The sequence below is a fragment of the Ceratotherium simum genome, chromosome 39 (genome assembly GCF_057802395.1).
Source record: "Ceratotherium simum simum isolate JZ-2026a chromosome 39, ASM5780239v1, whole genome shotgun sequence".
In the NCBI taxonomy this organism is placed as follows: Eukaryota; Metazoa; Chordata; class Mammalia; order Perissodactyla; family Rhinocerotidae; genus Ceratotherium; species Ceratotherium simum.
In genome coordinates this window covers 3,064,672-3,083,881 of record NC_141938.1, presented here as the reverse complement: position 1 = coordinate 3,083,881, position 19,210 = coordinate 3,064,672, and the positions used below count along the sequence as shown (strand labels likewise).

Below are 19,210 nucleotides of genomic sequence, written 5' to 3'. Positions count from 1 at the left end.
GTTATTTTTCTCAAGTACTTAAGTAGCTTGCCTCAAGTACATTGTTTACAATTTAAATGGATATTATAGCATTTAATAGAAGAAATGGCTGTGACTTATCTGAAAAGAATGTCAGCATGACTTGGTATAGACTTAAAAGAATACATGTTGTGAATATTTTATAATGTGGAATGATCATTGAAATGTCAAGGACACTGGGAATTGCATTTCCTGAATAAATGTATGTTGATGAATTTTCTAACGTAAAAGAAAACCACAGGGATTTTGATTGAAGACCGCACACAATACACCCACACAGAGGATGTAAAGTAACAAGATTTGTTACTTACAGATTGTAGAAGTGGGACAGGGACACAATGAGCCAGAAAGGCAGTCCTCTGTCCCAGCTCATGAGCCAGGAGAGAGAGAGCAGGGTAGCAAGCACCCATTACTTATAAGGCGGCTGGGGTGGAGGTCACTAACTTTTTATGAGCTCAACTCTAAATGGTTATTTTAAAAGGTGCCCCAGCGGCCGGCCCCGTGGCTTAGCGGTTAGGTGCGTGCGCTCCGCTGCCGGCGGCCCGGGTTCGGATCCCGGGTGCGCACCGAGGCACCACTCCTCCAGCCATGCTGGGGCCGCGTCCCACATGCAGCGGCTGGAAGGATGTGCAGCTATGACAGACAACTGTGTACTGGGGCTTTGGGGGAAAAATAAAAAAAAATAAAAAAAAAAATAATAAAAAAATAAAAGGTGCCCCAGGAAAAGCAAAGTGGGGATTTATGGTGGGAATTCTAGGCTCAAGTCCTTACCTAAATGTCTAGACTTTGAATGTGAGCAGGGTTGTCATACTCTAAAATTCCTAGGTGGTAACTCAAAATAGTTGTTTTTCTCTTAAAAATTGACCCTGTGATGCCTAGGCATCAGTCTTTAGGGAAAATCACAGGCACTCTCTGGACCACGGGGCAGGATTTTGATCCATTCAACTGTTGCAGGACACTTGGGTTACTTCAACCTTTTGGCTATTGTGGACAATGCTAATGTGAACACGAGTGGACATAGATGTGTTTGAGTCTCTGCTTTCAAATCTTTTGGGTACTTACCCAAAAAGTAGAATTGCTAGATCAGATGGCAACTCACTTTGTAATTTTCTGAGGAAGTGCCATGTTGTTTTTCATACCATGAATATGATTTTATATTCCCAGCAATAGTGCACAAGGATTCCAAAGGGTGTTTTCACTTTCTTGATGATGTCTTTTGTAATTTTATTTATTTACTTTTTTTTCCCCCAAAGCCCCAGTAGATAGTTGTATGTCATAGCTGCACATCCTTCTAGCTGCTGTATGTGGGACGCGGCCTCAGCATGGTCGGAGAAGCGGTGCGTTGGTGCGCGCCCAGGATCTGAACCCGGGCCGCCAGCAGCAGAGCGCGCACACTTAACCGCTAAGCCACGGGGCCGGCCTAGATGGTGTCTTTTGAAACACACAAGTCATTAAATTACCTTATTCCCCTTTTTTCTCTTAGTGTTATACCTAACAATTCTTTGCCAAATTCAAAGTCAGGAATTTCTTCCTGTACTTTATCTAAGAGTGTTATAGTTTTACTCTTATGTTTAGGTGTTTGATTCTTGGTACATTATTGAATGTGGAGTGATATAAGTGTACAACCTCTTTTCTTATGGTTACCCACTTAACCCAGCACCAATTTATGAAAAGACTCTTTCCCCATTTGTGGCACTTTTTAAAAAAAGTCAGTTCACCATAGATGTGTGGGTTTACTTCTCAAATCTCAGTCTATTTCACAGATCTGTATCTCTAACCTTATGTCAGTACCACACTATCTTGATGACCATTGCTTAGTACAAAGTTTTGAAATCAGGAAATATTAGTCCAACTAGTTTGTTTTTGTTTATCTAGAATGGTTTGGATATTCTGATTCCCTGCAATACCATATAAATTTATGAACCAACTTCCCAATTTTGGTAAAGAAATCAGCTGGGATTATGATAAGGATTGTGTTGACTCCTCAGATCATTTTCTGGAAATGTGCCATTTCAACAGTAAGTATTCTGATCCATGAAATTGGGATGTTTTCCAACTTATTTATACCTTTATTAATTTCTTTTGATAATGTTGGTAGTTTTCATAGTATTTGTCTTATACTGTTTTTGTTAAATTTATTCCTAAGTATCTTATTCCTTTTGACACAATTGTAAATGTATTTATTTTCTTAATTTCATTATCTGATTGTTCATTGCAAGTATATACAATTCATTTTTTTTTTTTTTTTTTAAAGACTTTATTTATTCATTTTTTTTCCCCCCAAAGCCGCAGTAGATAGTTGTATGTCATAGGTTCACATCCTTCTAGTTGCTGTACGTGGGACTCGGCCTCGCGTTGGACGGAGAAGTGGTGCCTCGGGGCGCGCCCGGGATCCGAACCCGGGCCGCCAGCATCAGAGCGCGCGCACTTAACCGCTAAGCCACAGAGCCGGCCCTATACAATTCATTTTTATATTTTTGTCTGTATCCTACAACATTGCAGCATTCAATTATCAGTTCTAATAGTTTTTTTGGTGGACTTCTCAGTGTTTTCTCTATGCAAGTGTAGGAGCAGAAAAATTTCCCCTTCTTCCCTTCTAGGTTGTTTGGCTGGTCTAATGATTAAAGTGATGTAAGACAGATTAACAGAAGAAAAACAAATGTAAAGCTATGTACACGATCCCCATAAAAAGATGAGACTCAAGTAACAAAAGCAGGAAATTTTATGCCTTTTACACAAAGAAACAATAGATTTGGGAAGAATTGACAAGGCAGAGAGGTTTGGGCTAGGGGTAGCAAATGGTGAAGAAATAACAAGGTTTGTTTATACAGCCTTCTCAGCCCTAAATTCCCTGCCTCTGATGATAAGGTTGCCTTCAGCCCTCCTGGTTCAAGGAGGGTACCGTCCACATGGGAAATTCATCTCCTGCTTTCAGGGGCACACAGGAGAGCCAGAGTGTCTTTCTTGCAAAGGCTGTTTCTCAAGTACCTTTAATTCAAAATAATCGCTATGCCAATGTGCCATATTGTGAGGTGACATATTGTGAACCTCTATACAAGACACCTCATCTGGAAGTAGAGAGTTCTGCCTCTTCCCAAGCAATCTGCATTCATTTTATTTCCTTTTCTTACCTAACGGTTCTGGCTAAAGTCTTCAGTACACTCCAGAATAGAAGTGGCAAGAGCAGGTATCCTTCTTTGGTTCCACATCTTCAGAGGAAAGCATTCCAGTCTTCCACCATTAAATATGGTATTAGCTGTGGGCTTCCGAAGGAGCTCATTATGAAGTAAGGAAATTCCCTTCTATTCCTGATATGCTGAGTGTTTTAATCATGAAAGGGTACTGATTTTGTCAATTATTTTCCTTGAGTCTATTGAAATGATCTTGCGATTTTTTATTTTTACTCTATTGATATCCTTTATCACGTTAATAGATTTTGAGATGTTAACCCCACTTTTCATCCCTGGAATAAACCCACTTGGTCATGGTGTATAATTCTTTCTATATGTTGCCAGGTTGGGCTTGCTAGTATTTGTTGAGGTTTTCTGCATTCATATTCACAAAAGAAATAGGGATGTAGTTTTTTTGGTGATACTCTTGGTTTTGGTATCAGAGTTGTACTGGCTTCATAAAACGAGTGTGAAGTGTTGTCTCCATTTATTATTTAGAAGAGTATGTGAAGAATCTGTAATAAATCTTCTTTGAGTGTTTTGGAGAATTCTGAGTTGAAGCCAACTGGGCCTAGGCTTATATAGAAGGCTTTCTGTTTACTAATTTAACTACTTCACTTATTGTAGTGCTATGCAGATTTTCCATAAATTATTGAGTTAGTCTCAATACTTCATGTCTTTTGAGGACTTTATCCAATTCATCCTAGTTACATCATTTGTTGCCATACAATTGTTCGTTGAATTCCTTTATGATCCCTTTTATTTCTGTAATGTCAGTAGTAATATCCCCTTTTTTCTTGATTGTATTAATTTGAGTCTTCCTTCTTTTTCACTAGATCAATCTAGGTGAAGATCTGTCAATTTTGTTAATCTTTCCATAGAACCCACTTTTGGTTTCACTGATTTTCTCTGTGGTTTTTCTCTTCCTCATTTCATTAGTTTCTGTTCTTTTATTATCTCCTTTTCTCCTTGCTGTGGGTTTGGTACCTCATCTTTTCAAGTTTGTTTAGGTGAAAGGTTAGGTTATTGATTTGAGATCTCTCCTCTTTGCTAGTATAGGTATTGATGGTTATAAATCACTTTCTATGTTATGTTTAAGATGTAGCCCATAAACTTTAACCCTTTCAGCATGATATAATGTTCCTCAATATCCCTAGTGATATGTTTTCAAGTAAAATTGGCTGGATATTTGTATTATCTCTCCAGCTGTCTTGTGGGTACTGTTTACAGACATATCTTTCCTGTGCTTTTACCTTCAATCTATTTGTATCTTTGAATCAAAAGTGTGCTTCCTGTACATGGCAAATATTTAGATCATGATTTTATTTTATTTTTTTAATCTGAGGTGACAATCTCTTCCTCCTGTTTGGATAATGTAATCCATTCACATTTAGTAGTATTGACATACCTACAATTACAACTGCCATTTTACATTTTGTTTTCTACAATTCTCATGTTCTTTTCAGTTTCTCTGCCCCTCCTTTATAGCTTCCTATTGCATTGAATATTTTCTAATGTAGCATTTTAATTTTTAAATAAATTTTTCACTATATTTTTGAAGTTTTTTGGGAATGGTCTACTGTTTAACATATACTTCTTTTTTTTTTTTTTTGTGAGGAAGATCAGCCCTGAGCTAACATCCATGCTAATCCTCCTCTTTTTCCTGAGGAAGATCGGCTCTGAGCTAACATCTATTGCCAATCCTCCTCCTTTTTTTTTCCCCAAAGCCCCAGTAGATAGTTGTATATCATAGCTGCACATCCTTCTAGTGGCTGTATGTGGGACGCAGCCTCAGCATGGCTGGAGAAGCGGTGCATCAGTGCATGCCCGGGATCCAAACCCAGGCCGCCAGTAGCGGAGCACACGCACTTAACCGCTAAGCCACAGGACCAGCCCAACATATATTCCTTAATTTACAAGAATGAGCTTCAGATTTATACAACCTTGATACCAGTGATGAATGAAAACATTAATCATATATAGCCCTATTCCCTTTTGCGATTTTTGTGGTATTGTCATGGCGATTTTATCTTTTAATGACATAACCCAATAATATATTGTCACACTCGTTTCTTTACCATTTGTAGTCATTTCTTTAGCTCAATACAGCTTGGTCTCAACATGTCTTTTCTGCATTTAATGGCAAATATATTATACATATATTACATTTCTGTATATTGTAGCCCCAACAGCACTTTAAATACATAGTGTTTTATACACTTCCTTTGACATCAGTTAAGAGAAGAAAGGAGAAAGTAGTTACTGGTTCTATCTTTCACACTTACATAATTACTTATACTGGTGTTTTAGTTTCTCTATACTGATATGAATTAGCACCTGGGGTCACTTGCTTTCAGCCCGAAGATCTCCTCCAGTCATTCTTGCATGCCAGTTGGCTGTCAATATACGCTCTCAGTTTCATTTACCTGGGAAAGTCTTTATTTCACGTTCATTTTTTACAAGATTGTTTTGGTGAATATATGACTGTTGGCTGACAGGTATTTTTTCTTTGTGCGATTTGAACATGTTACCCATTCTGACCTTCCTTTTTTCTGCTGAGATGTCAGCACTTAATTTTACTGAGATTTTTTGTTTTTTTTTGGTGAGGAAGATCAGCCCTGAGCCCTAGCTGATCCTCCTCTTTTTGCTGAGGAAGACTGGCTCTGAGCTAACATCTATTGCCAACCCTTCTCCTTTTTTCCCCTTTTTCTCCCCAAAGCCCCAGTAAATAGTTGTATGTCATAGTTGCACATCCTTCTAGTTGCTGTATGTGGGACGCCGCCTCAGCATGGCCGGACAAGCAGTGCATTGGTGCGCGCCTGGGATCTGAACCTGGGCCGCCAGTAGCGGAGCACGCGCACTTAACCGCTAAGCCACAGGGCCGGCCCCTTAATTTTACTGAGATTTGCTGTAAGAGTTGGTTAATTTTTTCAAGTGCTGTGTTTTCGCAGTGTATGGTTCCTACTTTCCTGTATCTTTGAATGTCTTATAATTTTGTTGCAAATCAGACATTTTAAGTAACATATTGTAGTAAATCCAGGCACTGGGCCCCTAACTTCTGGGGGTTTTTACTGTAATTTGCTTATTTATTTGTTCAGTGACTGGCTGGATTTAAGTCTGTGTCCTCCGCACAGAGTGAAACCACTGATGGAGCTCCTAGGGTCGGACATAGCTTTGGGAAAGCCTACTGCCCTGGGACAGAGCTATTGGGAGGGCTCTCTTTCTCCTTCATGAACCACAGCCACTGGTTAAACTCCGTTAATTGCTGGCTGATTACTTTCTTGTTTTCACCAGCATCCTGGGGGACATAACTTGCTCTACCAATCAATTCAATAAAATTCTGGCTCCTTTATAAAAATATTTTTGTAGGTCACTGAGTGATATTTACTCTGAGCCTCAGAAGCCTCCTCTCAGCAGTGTAATTCTCGTTTTTTGTTTTTGTTTTTTCCAGAAAAATAGTCGGCCTACACTCTAGGCTGTATCCTCAATAAATATACTAATCTACTCCTCAATGCCTTTCACCTCCTTCACCACTCTCTTGAGAGTGTCCTTTGACTTGAACTTCTCAGGTTCTTGGGCCAACCAAGTTAATTCTTTGGAAAGTGATTAAGGGCTTTGTGTTCTATGGCTCACTTCACCCCCATGTTCAGGCAAAATCTCTACGCCAGGACCCTGGAGCCGTTCTGAGGACAATGGGAAGCCTCTCTGAGTGACAATCCCATTTTAGGAGCTGAGGGCTCAGTGCAGTAAAGAGACAGCAGCCAGAGGTCCTCTCAGTTGTGTCTCCTGGCCCCTCAGAAGTGACTTATGTTACACTCACCTCATGAGATGGAACAAGTGTGATGAGTGGCCAAGTACTGTCAGCACACCACTCCAAGGCATCACCTCAGTTCCATGTGTAGGGACTGAAACAGTGGAGTCCCCACTTTTCAAGCACACTCTCCCAGCACTTATTTACCCTCAGCAACAGGTAGCTGGGCACAAGGTTTGAAATGTTGATGTCCTGTTCCCCTCAGAAGATAGCCTTGTTAGTGGGAACTGGGGTGACAGGGGGCCGTGTGTTCTAGACTGCAGGAGTCTGGAGTGGGGTCTTCACCAATGTGAGCTGGGAGGACTTAGGGAGGCAGTGCTCTTCGTTCCAACATCACAGACTCTCATGTTTCTTACAGAACTTCATAGATTTTTTTGAATAAGTGTTCATCATTTCCTGTTTGCCTTTAGGACCATTTCTAGCAGCTTTAAATGTTTATTAAAATAATTTTCACCAGTTTTATTGGGGACGAGGTCAGCAGAGCTCCTCTCACTGTTATGCCACCCTAATACATTTAGTATGAAGCCCATTCCACTCAATACTCACCAGTTTGAAATAGGATGGAAGAAGCTGTAATATGACATGTCATTTTATACTGGAACAAAACAGAAAATTTATTTTTTATGGTTTGCAAAAAGGTACTGAACACTTCATAAAAATTATTGTTTAGAGAACTACACAAACAAAATGTCTTTGCATTTAAAATGAATCACTCATTGGATTTATTTTTTTTTTATTTTTATTTTTTTGTGACGTAGATCAGCCCTGAGCTAACATCCATGCTAATCCTCCTCTTTATTTTTTTTGCTGAGGCAGACCGGCTCTGAGCTAACATCTATTGCCAATCCTCCTCCTTTTTTCTTCCCCAAAGCCCCAGTAGATAGCTGTATGTCATAGCTGCACATCCTTCTAGTTGCTGTATGTGGGACGCAGCCTCAGCATGGCCGGAGAAGCGGTGCGTCGGTGCGCGCCCGGGATCCGAACCTGGGCTGCCAGTAGCGGAGCGCACGCACTTAACCACTAAGCCACTGGGCCGGCCCACACTCATTGGATTTATAAAATATTAGAAACAAAATATGGTGTTGATCATGGTTTGACAGGGAAACAGAACCAACATGATATGTGTGTGTAAGTATGTGTGTGTTTATACATATATATTGTTTTCTCTTTTCTTGTTTTAAGGAAGTGACTCATGTGAATATAAAGACTTGGTTAAGTCAAAAATCTGTAGTCTAGATGAGCAAGCCAAGAACCCAGGGGAAGAATTGTAGTTCAAATACAAATGCAGTTTCCTGGCAGAATTACTTCCTGTTCAGGGAAGGTCAGTCTGTGTTCAAATAAGAACTAGAATTGATTGGATGAGTTGCGTCTATTCTGGCGGGGGTCTGATTTACTCAAAATCCACTATAAAAGATTAAAGTTTCTAAGAACAAATTTAACGAGGGAGGTGCAAGACCTATACGTGGAAAACTATGACATTTTTGAAAGAAATCAAAGACATAAAGAAATGGAAAGATATTCCATGCTCATGGATTAGAAGAATAAACATAGTTAAAATGTCCATATTACCTAAAGCAATCTACAGATTCAAAACAATCTCAATCAGAATCCCAATGACATTCTTCACGGAAATAGAACAAATAATCCTAAAATTTACATGGAATAACAAAAGACCCCAAATAGCCAAAGCTATCATGAGAAAAAAGAACAAAGCTGAAGGTGTCACAATCCCTGACTTCAAAATATACTACAAAGCTATAGTAATCAAAACATCCTGGTAGTGGCAGAAAAACAGACACACAGATTAATGGAACAGAATTGAAAGCCAAGATATAAACCACACATCTATGGACAGCTAATCTTCAACAGAGGAGCCAAAAACATACAATGGAGAAAGGAATGTCTTTTCAATAAATGATGTTGGGAAAACTGGACAGCCACGTGCAAGCGAATGAAGGAAGACTATTATATTACACCATACACAAAAATTAACTCAAAATGGATTGAAGACTTGAATGTAAGACGTGAAACCCTAAAACTCCTAAAAGAAAATATAGGCAGTACACTCTTTGACACTGGTCTTAGCAGTATCTTTTTTTTTTTTTTAATTTTTATTTATTTATTTTTCCCCCAAAGCCCCAGTAGATAGTTGTATGTCACAGTGGCACATCCTTCTAGTTGCTGTACGTGGGACGCGGCCTCAGCGTGGCCGGAGAAGCGGTGCGTCGGTGCGCGCCCAGATGGGAACCCGGGCAGCCAGCAGTGGAGTGCATGCACTTAACCACTAAGCCACGGGGCCGGCCCAGCAGTATCTTTTTGAATACCATGTCTACTCAGGCAAGGGAAACAAAAGAAAAAATAAACAAATGGGACTCCATCAGACTAAAACACCTTCTGCAAAGCAAAGGAAACCATCCACAAAGTGGAAAGACAATCCACCAAGTGGGAGAAAATATTTGCAAATCATGTATCTGACAAGGGGTTAATTTCCAAAATATGCAAAGAACTCATACAACTCAACAACAAAAATCAAACAACCCAAATCAACAAATGGGCAGAAGAAGGGCTGGCCTGGTAGCGCAGCAGTTAAGTGCACGCACTCCGCTTCGCAGCCCGGATGGGGTTCGCAGGTTCGGATCCCGGGTGTGCACTGTCGCACCGCTTGTCAAGCCATGCTGTGGCAGCGTCCCACATAAAGTGGATGAAGATGGGCATGGATGTTAACCCAGGGCCAGTCTTCCTCAACAAAAAAGAGGAGGATTGGCATCGGATGTTAGCTCGGGGCTAGTCTTCCTCAAAAAAAAAAAAAAATGGGCAGAAGATATTAACAGACATTTTTCCAAAGAAGATACACAGATGTCCAACGGGCACTAGAAAAGATGTTCAATATCACTAATTATTCGGGAAATGCAAATCAAAATTACAATGAGATATCACTTTACACCCATCAGAATGGCTATAATTAACAAGACAAAAAATAACAAGTGTTGGAGAGGGTGTAGAGAAAAGTGTGCTCTCATACACTGCTGGTGGCAGTGCAAACTGGTGCAGCCACCATGGAAAACAGTATGAAGATTTCTCAAAAAATTAAAAAAAGAAATACCATACAAGCCAGCTATCTCACTACTGGGTATTTATCCAAAGAACATGAAATCAACAATTCGAAGAGATTTATGCATCCCTATGTTCATGGCAGCATTATTCACAATAGCCAAGATGTGGAAGTAACCCAAGTACCCAACAAGGGATGAATGGATAAAGAAGATGTAGTATATACATATATGTGCAATGGAATACTACTCAGCCATAAAAAAGACAAAATGGTCCCATTTGCAACTTCATGGATGGTCCTTGAGGGTATTATGCTAAGCAAAATAAGCCAGACAGAGAAAGACAAACACCATATGATTTCACTCATATGTAGAAGATAAACACACAGATAAGAAGAAAAGATTAGTGGTTACCAGAAGGGAAGGGGGTGGAGGGAGCAAAGGCATGAAGGGGCACGTATGTATGGTGATGGATAAAAACTAGACTGTTGGTAAAACTGATATATACACCTGAAATTTACACAATTTATAATCCAATATGACCTCAATAAAATAATTTTTTAAAAATAGGTATTCATTTGCCTTAGGAATAGTGTAGTCTTTCAGATGTCAGAGTTCTCTAGGGAAAGACACATACAAAACTGACTTAAAAATGGAAAAAGCACCTGAGAACTTTTACACTCATCTCGCATCTTGAGGTTCTCTTGTCTAAATGGAATAAAAATTCTCTTTGGTTCCAAATTTTCTTGCCTTACTCACATCGTATCTCTCAATCAATTTACATTTTAAAAGCTCAAGTGCTAATGGAAACTAGAATCAAAGGGCTGCCATCTTCAATTAATAAAGGAATCCAAGGACAGAAACACAAACATTTGAATCAGCTCATAGAAGCAGCCTGCTTGTCTACAGTTCAGAAGGAAAACCCACACTCAGAAAGTGACCATATTCCCAGACTTGGGGTCTAGACACTCTCAGTTGAGACAGAACCCCTGGAGTGGGGCAGTCCCTGGCGAAGGAGGGAGGGGACACCTGAGCAGCCACAGGAGTGAACTCCAGGAGCTCCACACACCCTCCCCTCTCCCATAAGCATGGAAGCACTGCCTCCCCCAGGCTTCCATTCTCACAGTGAGGAGACTCTCAGCTGGATTCAGTTTCAGGTTCTGATGCAAATGAACTCCCAAATTCATAAACCCTCTGTCGACAGAACAGAACAGCTGATCCTCACAGACTTTCTCAATGTGCACAAATTACACTCTGAGTGCACCTATACTGTGGGTTCAAAATTCAAACATAACATCTAAAAGTGTCTAGCCCCAAGGAACCAAAACTACAACCTCAGAAAGGGCATCACTCCCCACCCCCATGTGCACGTGCACCCCCAGCTTTCCAGGGCTCTGCAGCTCCTCTCAGTATAGAGGCTCCTTCCATGGAGGGTGCGAGCAGTAGGACACCTGCAGGGGGTGGCTCCCCAGGAAGAACAACTGGGCCTTCAAGTCCTTCCCTTTGCAGGGGCAAGGGGGCCTTAGCTTGGAGACAATGACTACAGGGTCTGCTCCCCACTGGAGTTACTTTGGAACATCACTAATATTTCAAATGACACAAACCCAGTTTTTGAACAATCCAGCAAAATCACTTAAACTCATCCTTTATGTGGAAAAGAGGGAAGAAAATGGGAGCCCCCTGGGGAGAAAGGAGGCACTGGGGACCCCACAGCCCACAGCTCCTCCCACGCAGGAGCCCCGGAGACCGAGTCACGATTGTCCCTGATGACCCTCCCCGCGGTCACCGCACCATCTGGGGACACGCGGGGCTGCGGGCGCAGAGCTGCCCAGAGAGGCTCCGGGGCCGAAGTCGCCGCGCGCAGTGACCACAGGACGCCCGGGGTCCCGGCTGCCGGCCCCGCCCCCACGCTGCGGCCGGAGGGGACTGAGGTCCGAGCGGCGCCCCCGCGGACTCGGGTCCGCAGACTCGGAGGCGACCGCGGGGAGGCCGGTCCCGCCACGGCCGGTTCCGACCAGCCCCTCCTCCCCGTCTCCTCACCCGGGGCCGCACACTCACCATTTCTATACTCCTGGGTCCCCTGAGTCCCTCCTATGTCGCCCACAGCCAGTGTAGCTCACAGCGTGACAGAGGCTGTGACAGAGCCACCAGGGACCGTTTACAGCAAACGCCCAACCATCCCCAGCGAGGCCTGAGAGAGAAGGGACGTCCACGCTGTTGCGATGCGTCACCCCACCCACCTGCCTCCGCGACTCCCCTGATTGGACAGTTTCCAAAGGCCACGCCCCCTCAACTCTGAGTGACAGCGGAGCAGGATGATGCCTGTCTCAGTGGAACCAGCTTCTGCAACTGGGCCGTAACTTGTGCCTGTCTCGGTCATTTACATTTAAACAGAACTTTTTCCAGGCCTGGGACTGACACTGTTCTTTCCCTCACCTGTTTATGAATGCGTGGTGACAGGTGTGCACAGGGAATTCATGATTCAGTTTCAAGAAGAAGCAAGTACAGACAAGACGGTGGCCCAGGCCACTCTGGAACAAAATGGTCTTATGTCCTCTATGGGTCAAGGGCTTGGGGTAAGACAGCGACGCCACTCGTGGAACCATGACCCTTGTTTAGAAACACAGACATTTAAATGTGACCTCACCATCTGTGATAAACTCTGGCTCCATTTTGATCTTTCCTCCTTGCCAACATTCAGCCTTCCACCCATCCCTTCCTCACTCCCACCCATTTGGTTCTTAAGAAAAAGAATACCAGGGCACTTTGACCCTCATGGGAAGTAGGAACCCCACAGCCCTAGCTGGGCGCAGGGACTCTTCTCAGACCAACCACAAGCTATGAGGTGTGGTCACTAAATTCTCAAGTTTACGTTTTACACTAGAGGGAAATTTATTTTAGATCAATTTTTGCCTTTGTGCCTAGAGAAGTTTGAAATGTGAATGGTTATAATATCCCTAAGGTAATCGATTCCTCATTCAGTGATATAAGAAAAACAATAAATCATTATGTAAACGTGAGATGCACCTGGAAACTTTTTTCCCTTAGCTTTATTGAGGTATAATTGACTAATAATATTGTCTATACTTAAGGATTACAACCCGATGATTGACAATATATATACTGCAGACAATGGGTTAAGCTTCTCACCACACACACAAAGTTAGTGTCAGGTGAGGGATGTATCAACTAACCTGGAAATTTTAATAAACCTGAGAGGAGATTGCAAAATTATTTTCATTCCATGCTCTGAATGCATTTATTTACTTATATGAACAGCTTAATTAAGATATAATCCATATACAGTCATGCACCACATAATGAAATTTGGGTCAACGACTGACGACATATACCACAGTGGTCCCATAGGATTAGTACCATAGTACTAATCCATAGGACATAAGTCCAAATTTCCCATTTTTTTCCCCGTTATTGCTCTGTCATATCTAACATACTTTTGCCCAATACAAGGTCACAAATTCTGTCCTACGTTTTATATACATTTACACTCATCTATAGGTCTTTCACCCCTTTTGGTAAGTCATTGTATGTTGTATGTTTTAAGGGTACAGTCTCTTCCATTTACACGTGGCTATCCAGTTGGCCCAGCACCAATTTATGAAAAGAATATTCTTTCCACCCTTTTGGTACCTTTGTTAAAGATCAGTTGCCAATAAATGTGGGGGTTTATTTCTCTAATCTCAATCTTCCACAGATCTCTATGTCTATCGTTGTGTCAGTACCACAGTATCTTGATTACCTTTGCTTAGTATGAAGTTTCGAAATCCAGAAATGTTAGTCCTACTACTTTGTTTTCCTTTTCCCAGATTGGTTTGGCTATTCTGGTTCCCTTGCAATTCCATATAATTTATGAAACAGCTTGCCAATTTCGTCTATTTTTTAAGAGACACACTGTTTGTTTGTTTGTTTGTTTTTTGAGGAAGATTGGCCCTGTGCTAACATCCGTTGCCAATCTTCCTCTTTCTCTTTTTTCTCCCCAAAGCCCCAGCATTTAGTTGTATGTCATAGTTATACATCCTTCTAGTTGCTCTATGTGGGATGCTGCCTCAGTACAGCTTGATGAGTGGTGAGCAGGTCTGTGTCCAGGATCCGAACCAGCAAATCCCGGGCCACCGATGCAGAGTGCACGAACTTAACCACTATGCCACCGGGCCAGCCCCCTTGCCAATTTCTATAAAGAGTACAGCTGGGATTATGATAGTATTGCATTGAATTTCTAGATCATTTTGTGGAGTGGTGCCATTTCAACAATGTGAAGTCTTGAAAACCATGAAACTGGATCTTTTCCATTTATGCTTTTTCTTAATTTCCTTTGACCATCTTTTCTAGCTTTCAGAGTATTAGTTTTGCACTTTGGGTTTAGTTTGTTGTTCTTTTTCTAGTTCCCTTGTTAACTTGATATCTTTCTTTTTTAATATAGGTGTTTATTGCTAGAAACTTCTCTCTCACTATGCCTTATTCTGCATACAACTGTCCTTGTATTTTTCTCCTCCAGTGTGTTTGGGCATCCCTAGAAACAATCTTAGGTGGTCTGTGTCCTGCAATTCCCTGTTTTAACCCTCTGTTTTTATACTGGAGCCCTGTTGATATGTGGGAAAGTGTTAGGGCGGGAAAAATGTTCTCTTATGTTATGATAAGTTCTGATGGGACAGAATCCCTGGACTATGAAATAAAACACCATCTTAGCATTTATTCCTCCCCTTTTGTCAGAGAGAAATCCTGAAGGGTCTGGGAGTTGTCTGACTGCCCTTTCCCCAATCAGATAAGGTTATGGCAAATTAGTTTTCTTTGAGAAATGGCCTAAGTTACAGAGCACGGAATGTTATCTGTCTACATCAAAAGGTTTCCCCCCACTTTCCTGCATGAGGCATGAGACAATTTTTTTCTAGTTTTCGCAATGAGAACTTCCTTGGGATCCTGGTAGAAAAAGACACAAATTTGGGGGTTCCCTAAGACTGGACTCCCTAAAGCTTTCAACTGGCAAGCTAGTCCAATCTGTGTCTCCAGCAATTTCATCCTTAAGAGAACAGATGTTCCTTGAGGTGTCTGGCTTCAGTTGTTTCCCCTTCATATAAGTGGTAATTCTCTATATTTGCCAGCCTCTCGTGTTGGGAGCATTGGTTTGCCACGTAATCTCAAATCTCTCTTGGATCTACGAAGAGGGGTTGCTTTTCAGATTGTTCAATTTTTTCTTGTTGTGAAGATGAGATGATCACTCAGAGCTCTTTACATATCAGAACAGAAACCATCATTCACTTCTGTTGCTGTATTTTCCCTTGTGAGACTATTCCATTTTCACTTGTTAATTCTACTGTTAGAGCCATGTGGTGGTTTCACAGTTTTCTTTTGTGACTAATGCATCTAAAAACATTATCATACCGGAATCTCTGTATTTGGATTTCTTTTCCTCACCTTATAAAAATTCTTTAACCTGAATACATTTTCCACTGGTTACTTTGTTTTACCATTGCCCTTTTGGGGGCAGGATTAACACCCTACATAAAATGAGATTAAATGTCAAGACTATGTGGCCACATGCATCAAGTTAATAGAAATATGTTTATTACTCAGAGGTACTTTGGAAGGAAAGCAGGGCAAGGGTAAGTGGGTTGGGGTGGTCTGTGCAAGGGAGAATGGCTAGAAGCTTTAAGGTGTATAGGGGTAGAGGCTGCAGGTTTTCAAGATTTGACCCTCTTAACCACTGGCACAAAAAGAAAAGGGGCATGTGTCACCCTTCCTGACTTAGTCACCCACTGTGGGCCAGACTGGGTGAACAGGTATCTAAGGCTGATGAAGACTCAAATATTAACAATGAGGTCAGTGTCTTGATTAAAGTTCACTCCTGAGGCTTAGTGACTGAATGATGACATCTCATTAAATGAATTTGAATATTAATTGAAAAGCCACGTGAAAAGCACAGGAAATTATAATTAGGATCACAAACCCTCAAAAAATATTTGAATCCAGTCATCCAAGGGTGTTGGAGAGATGCAGGAAGGTGCGTCGGTATGCTCCCAGAACTCTGTTCAAATATTCTAGTAGTTTTTTACTTTAATTTGTTGTCTCATTTCTTGTGTTATTGGTGGCACCTTGCCAGCGTCCCCTGCCCACATGCAGCAAGCAGCCCTTTTAGGGGAACAGAACTCTCCCCGGCTGGTTAATAAATAGTCCAAAGCCAAGTGCTCATCAGCTACCACGGCTGCCAGGGAGTCTTCCTTCAGGAAAGACATCTCAAACATTAGCTGTCTGCTATGTGTATTTTGAAAGTTTTGGACATTTCTTGACTGACATTAAGGATGTGTTTGTTGAATGATATGTGTGCCCAGACCAGTGACTCCCAGGACAATGAGCATGTGTGTGCAAATGGTAGGAAAGCAGCACACTTGTGTTCAATGGACTCAAGTGTCCAAAATGAAATATTGACACACAGGACACACAGACTACAGCTGATGTTAGGAGGAAGACGCAGGAGTGGGATACAAGAGTGGTGGCCAGGGCGCAGTATTAATAGTATAGAAAGGCTCTACTTATAAGGTGCCAGTAAGCCTGACGATCAGAACAAAATAAGCCCCAAATACTGGGAATTGAATCTTACTTATGACTCAAATAGCAAGAACATCTATTTAGAAAAACGTATGGTTTGTCTAAGTAAGCCATTAGGCCATCCTCACAAGGTTGCAGCCTGAGTCATAAGAGAGGTCCAAGATCCATTGAATGCTTTTTTCAAGAGCCCAGTGTCTTGTATTTTGAGACATTGTTTGATAACATAAATAATTTCTAGAGTGTCTTGGTGAGTCCTTGATTCTGGCTTCAGGAGGATCATGTATGATAGGATGAGTAATTTGTCTATATAAGGTTCTACCATGGTCTGAGCACAGCAAGTAGCCCAGCAGAGGGGTTGAGGAGCCCTAAACGTCTATTTGTCATCAGCTGTAGGGACCCCTTCCTCCACCTGGACTTAATGTGCATGGATTATATTTCCTGTGACGTGTTTTTCACACCAGGTGCAGTGGTCAGTCACTAAGTTATCCATGGTATGGGAGGGAAGTCCCTGGAATTTTGCCTCGACATTTAGGTTAGAGACCTCGTAATGGTTTCACATCACAGGGGCACATGGGCCAAGATTAATGCCATCAGGTCTGAGGTGTCAGTATGTGTCTCAGAAATTTGAGTGAATTTATCACCCTGAGCAATGAAATAAGCCTCTGCACACTGAAGTTTAATATGTGCAGAGTAAGTGGTGACTTTGATTCGTACTTGGGGATTGTGAGGCAGGATATCCCAGAGTTCTTTATGCTGAAGGGGGTGACCTTGGAGAAGGAGTTGTTGCTAATGGTAAGAGACAGCTAGATCATTGGCAAAGGCCCAAGGATTTGTAAAAATGTGAAGACGAGTTTGATTCTAGGCCAGGGAATTCTCTATTGCTAGCACGATTACCTGGAGTTTGACTAATCAATCTGATCCAATCTGTGATCAGGGATGGCCTGTTTGATCCAGGGAAAGGACACAGCAACTCTGCAGTGGACCCCATCAGGTGTGGTGGTGCACACTGTTCATAAAGTCTATGAACTCCCTGGTCATTCATGTGCTCCCAAGTCACTGCCAAAGTGGAAAATGTCTAAAAAGGAGGTGACCTCCTCCAGAATGTATTACGTCAATCAGAGAAGAGGGGAACACACTTCCTCCTGTAGGTGTGATAATGCCAGAGATGTCATTTTCGGCTCTATCCTGTAAGTACCCATATCTTTTCAATGAAAAGGCTTCTGGGTAGCAAGCCTGAGCGGTCCTGCATTCATGACCCAAGAGAAAATGGGAAGCTGGCTGTGGAGGATCAATTTAGGCCCTGGGAGGGCCTCCATTTACATAAAGACTTTGTCATTTGCCATCAGTGGCTTCTCTAATTGTGTGCAGCACTGGATGAGAAAAGTTTCCATACAAGAATGCCTTGGACAAATTTTGTCCACTGTGAGAGGTTTAGAGACTCCTGTGTGCATAATGGGGGGCTGCTAAAGCCTCTATGGTAAAGGGTTGTGTGGAGTGAGACACGAATGGCCTGTTATTTTGACAAATTCTAGAGCCATTTGTTTCCACATTCAGTGTCAGTCACTTTTAAGGGTTGTGTAAGAAAGCTAATCTGATAAATATGTGACAGCTGGGACAGCTGTGGCTGACGAATGTTCCCATGACATGGGTTCTACCACTTGTCACCCTCTCAGCTCACAGGGCACCAGCACTGTCTGAGGGACATTTTCCAAAGTGGCACATGTAAATTTCTAAGTTGTTTCCAAATAAGCAGGCGTAAGTAGGCTTGAGTTGGGAAATGAAGAGCTGGAAATGGTCTGTGGGTAACAATGGAAAGAAGTGATGCTGCTGCACACGGATGAGGCTGTCCCCAGACAGACCCCACTTAGGAGACACCTTTTTGTTTCAGAACCACAGTATTTCTACAGATCTGTCCACAGAACCTGATTTAAACTCAAAGATTCTGGGAGCCCTCTCACTTCACTCCTAGTTATGAGTATGAGATGAGGGCAGGGGCAACCCTAGGGTGTGTTTTCTCAATTAAGACAGGGTTGCGGGCCGGCCCTGTGGCTTGGTGGTTAAGTGCGCGCGCTGCGATGCTCGTGGCCCGGGTTCGGATCCCGGGTGCGCATCGAGGCACCACTTCTCTGTTCATCCTGAGGCCGAGTCCCACGTACAGCGGCTGGAGGGATGTGCAGCTACGGCGCACAACTGTCCACTGGGGCTTTGGGGGGAAAAAATAAAATAAATAAAATCTTTAAAAAAAAAAAAAAGAAAGACAGGGTTGCAAGAAGGGCCTGTTGAGGACTGAATTCTTCTTTTCAGTCTTTCAATTCTTCCTAAGAAAGATCGCACAGTGCTAGAAAGAAGTACTGACTGCATAAAAATCAGGGATCAAGAGAGTTTAACATTCTCCTAACATATGAAAGTGATTCTGTTATTCACTTTCCACTAATTATATGAATATATATTTTAGGTGTACTTGTAAATTCTCACAAATGTATAGTAATACCGCCTTCAAAAGATGGAAAATATGCCATCTCCAGAACACTCTTGTGGTGCTCATTTGAACAAAACCCCTCCAATCTGTAAGTTAACACCAAAATAAAATGGAAAAG

General features: G+C 42.0%; 1 long non-coding RNA gene across 1 annotated transcript in view; it reads right to left on the bottom strand.

Annotated features, from left to right (window-relative positions):
- LOC147912099 (uncharacterized) overlaps positions 1-12,245 on the bottom strand; it is a 28,912-nt gene extending 16,667 nt beyond the window's left edge. Inside the window, exon 1 of the long non-coding RNA XR_015550187.1 lies at positions 12,108-12,245. This is a non-coding gene — a long non-coding RNA (uncharacterized LOC147912099). The remainder of the gene's footprint in view (positions 1-12,107) is intronic.
- Positions 12,246-19,210: the final 6,965 nt, after the last annotated feature.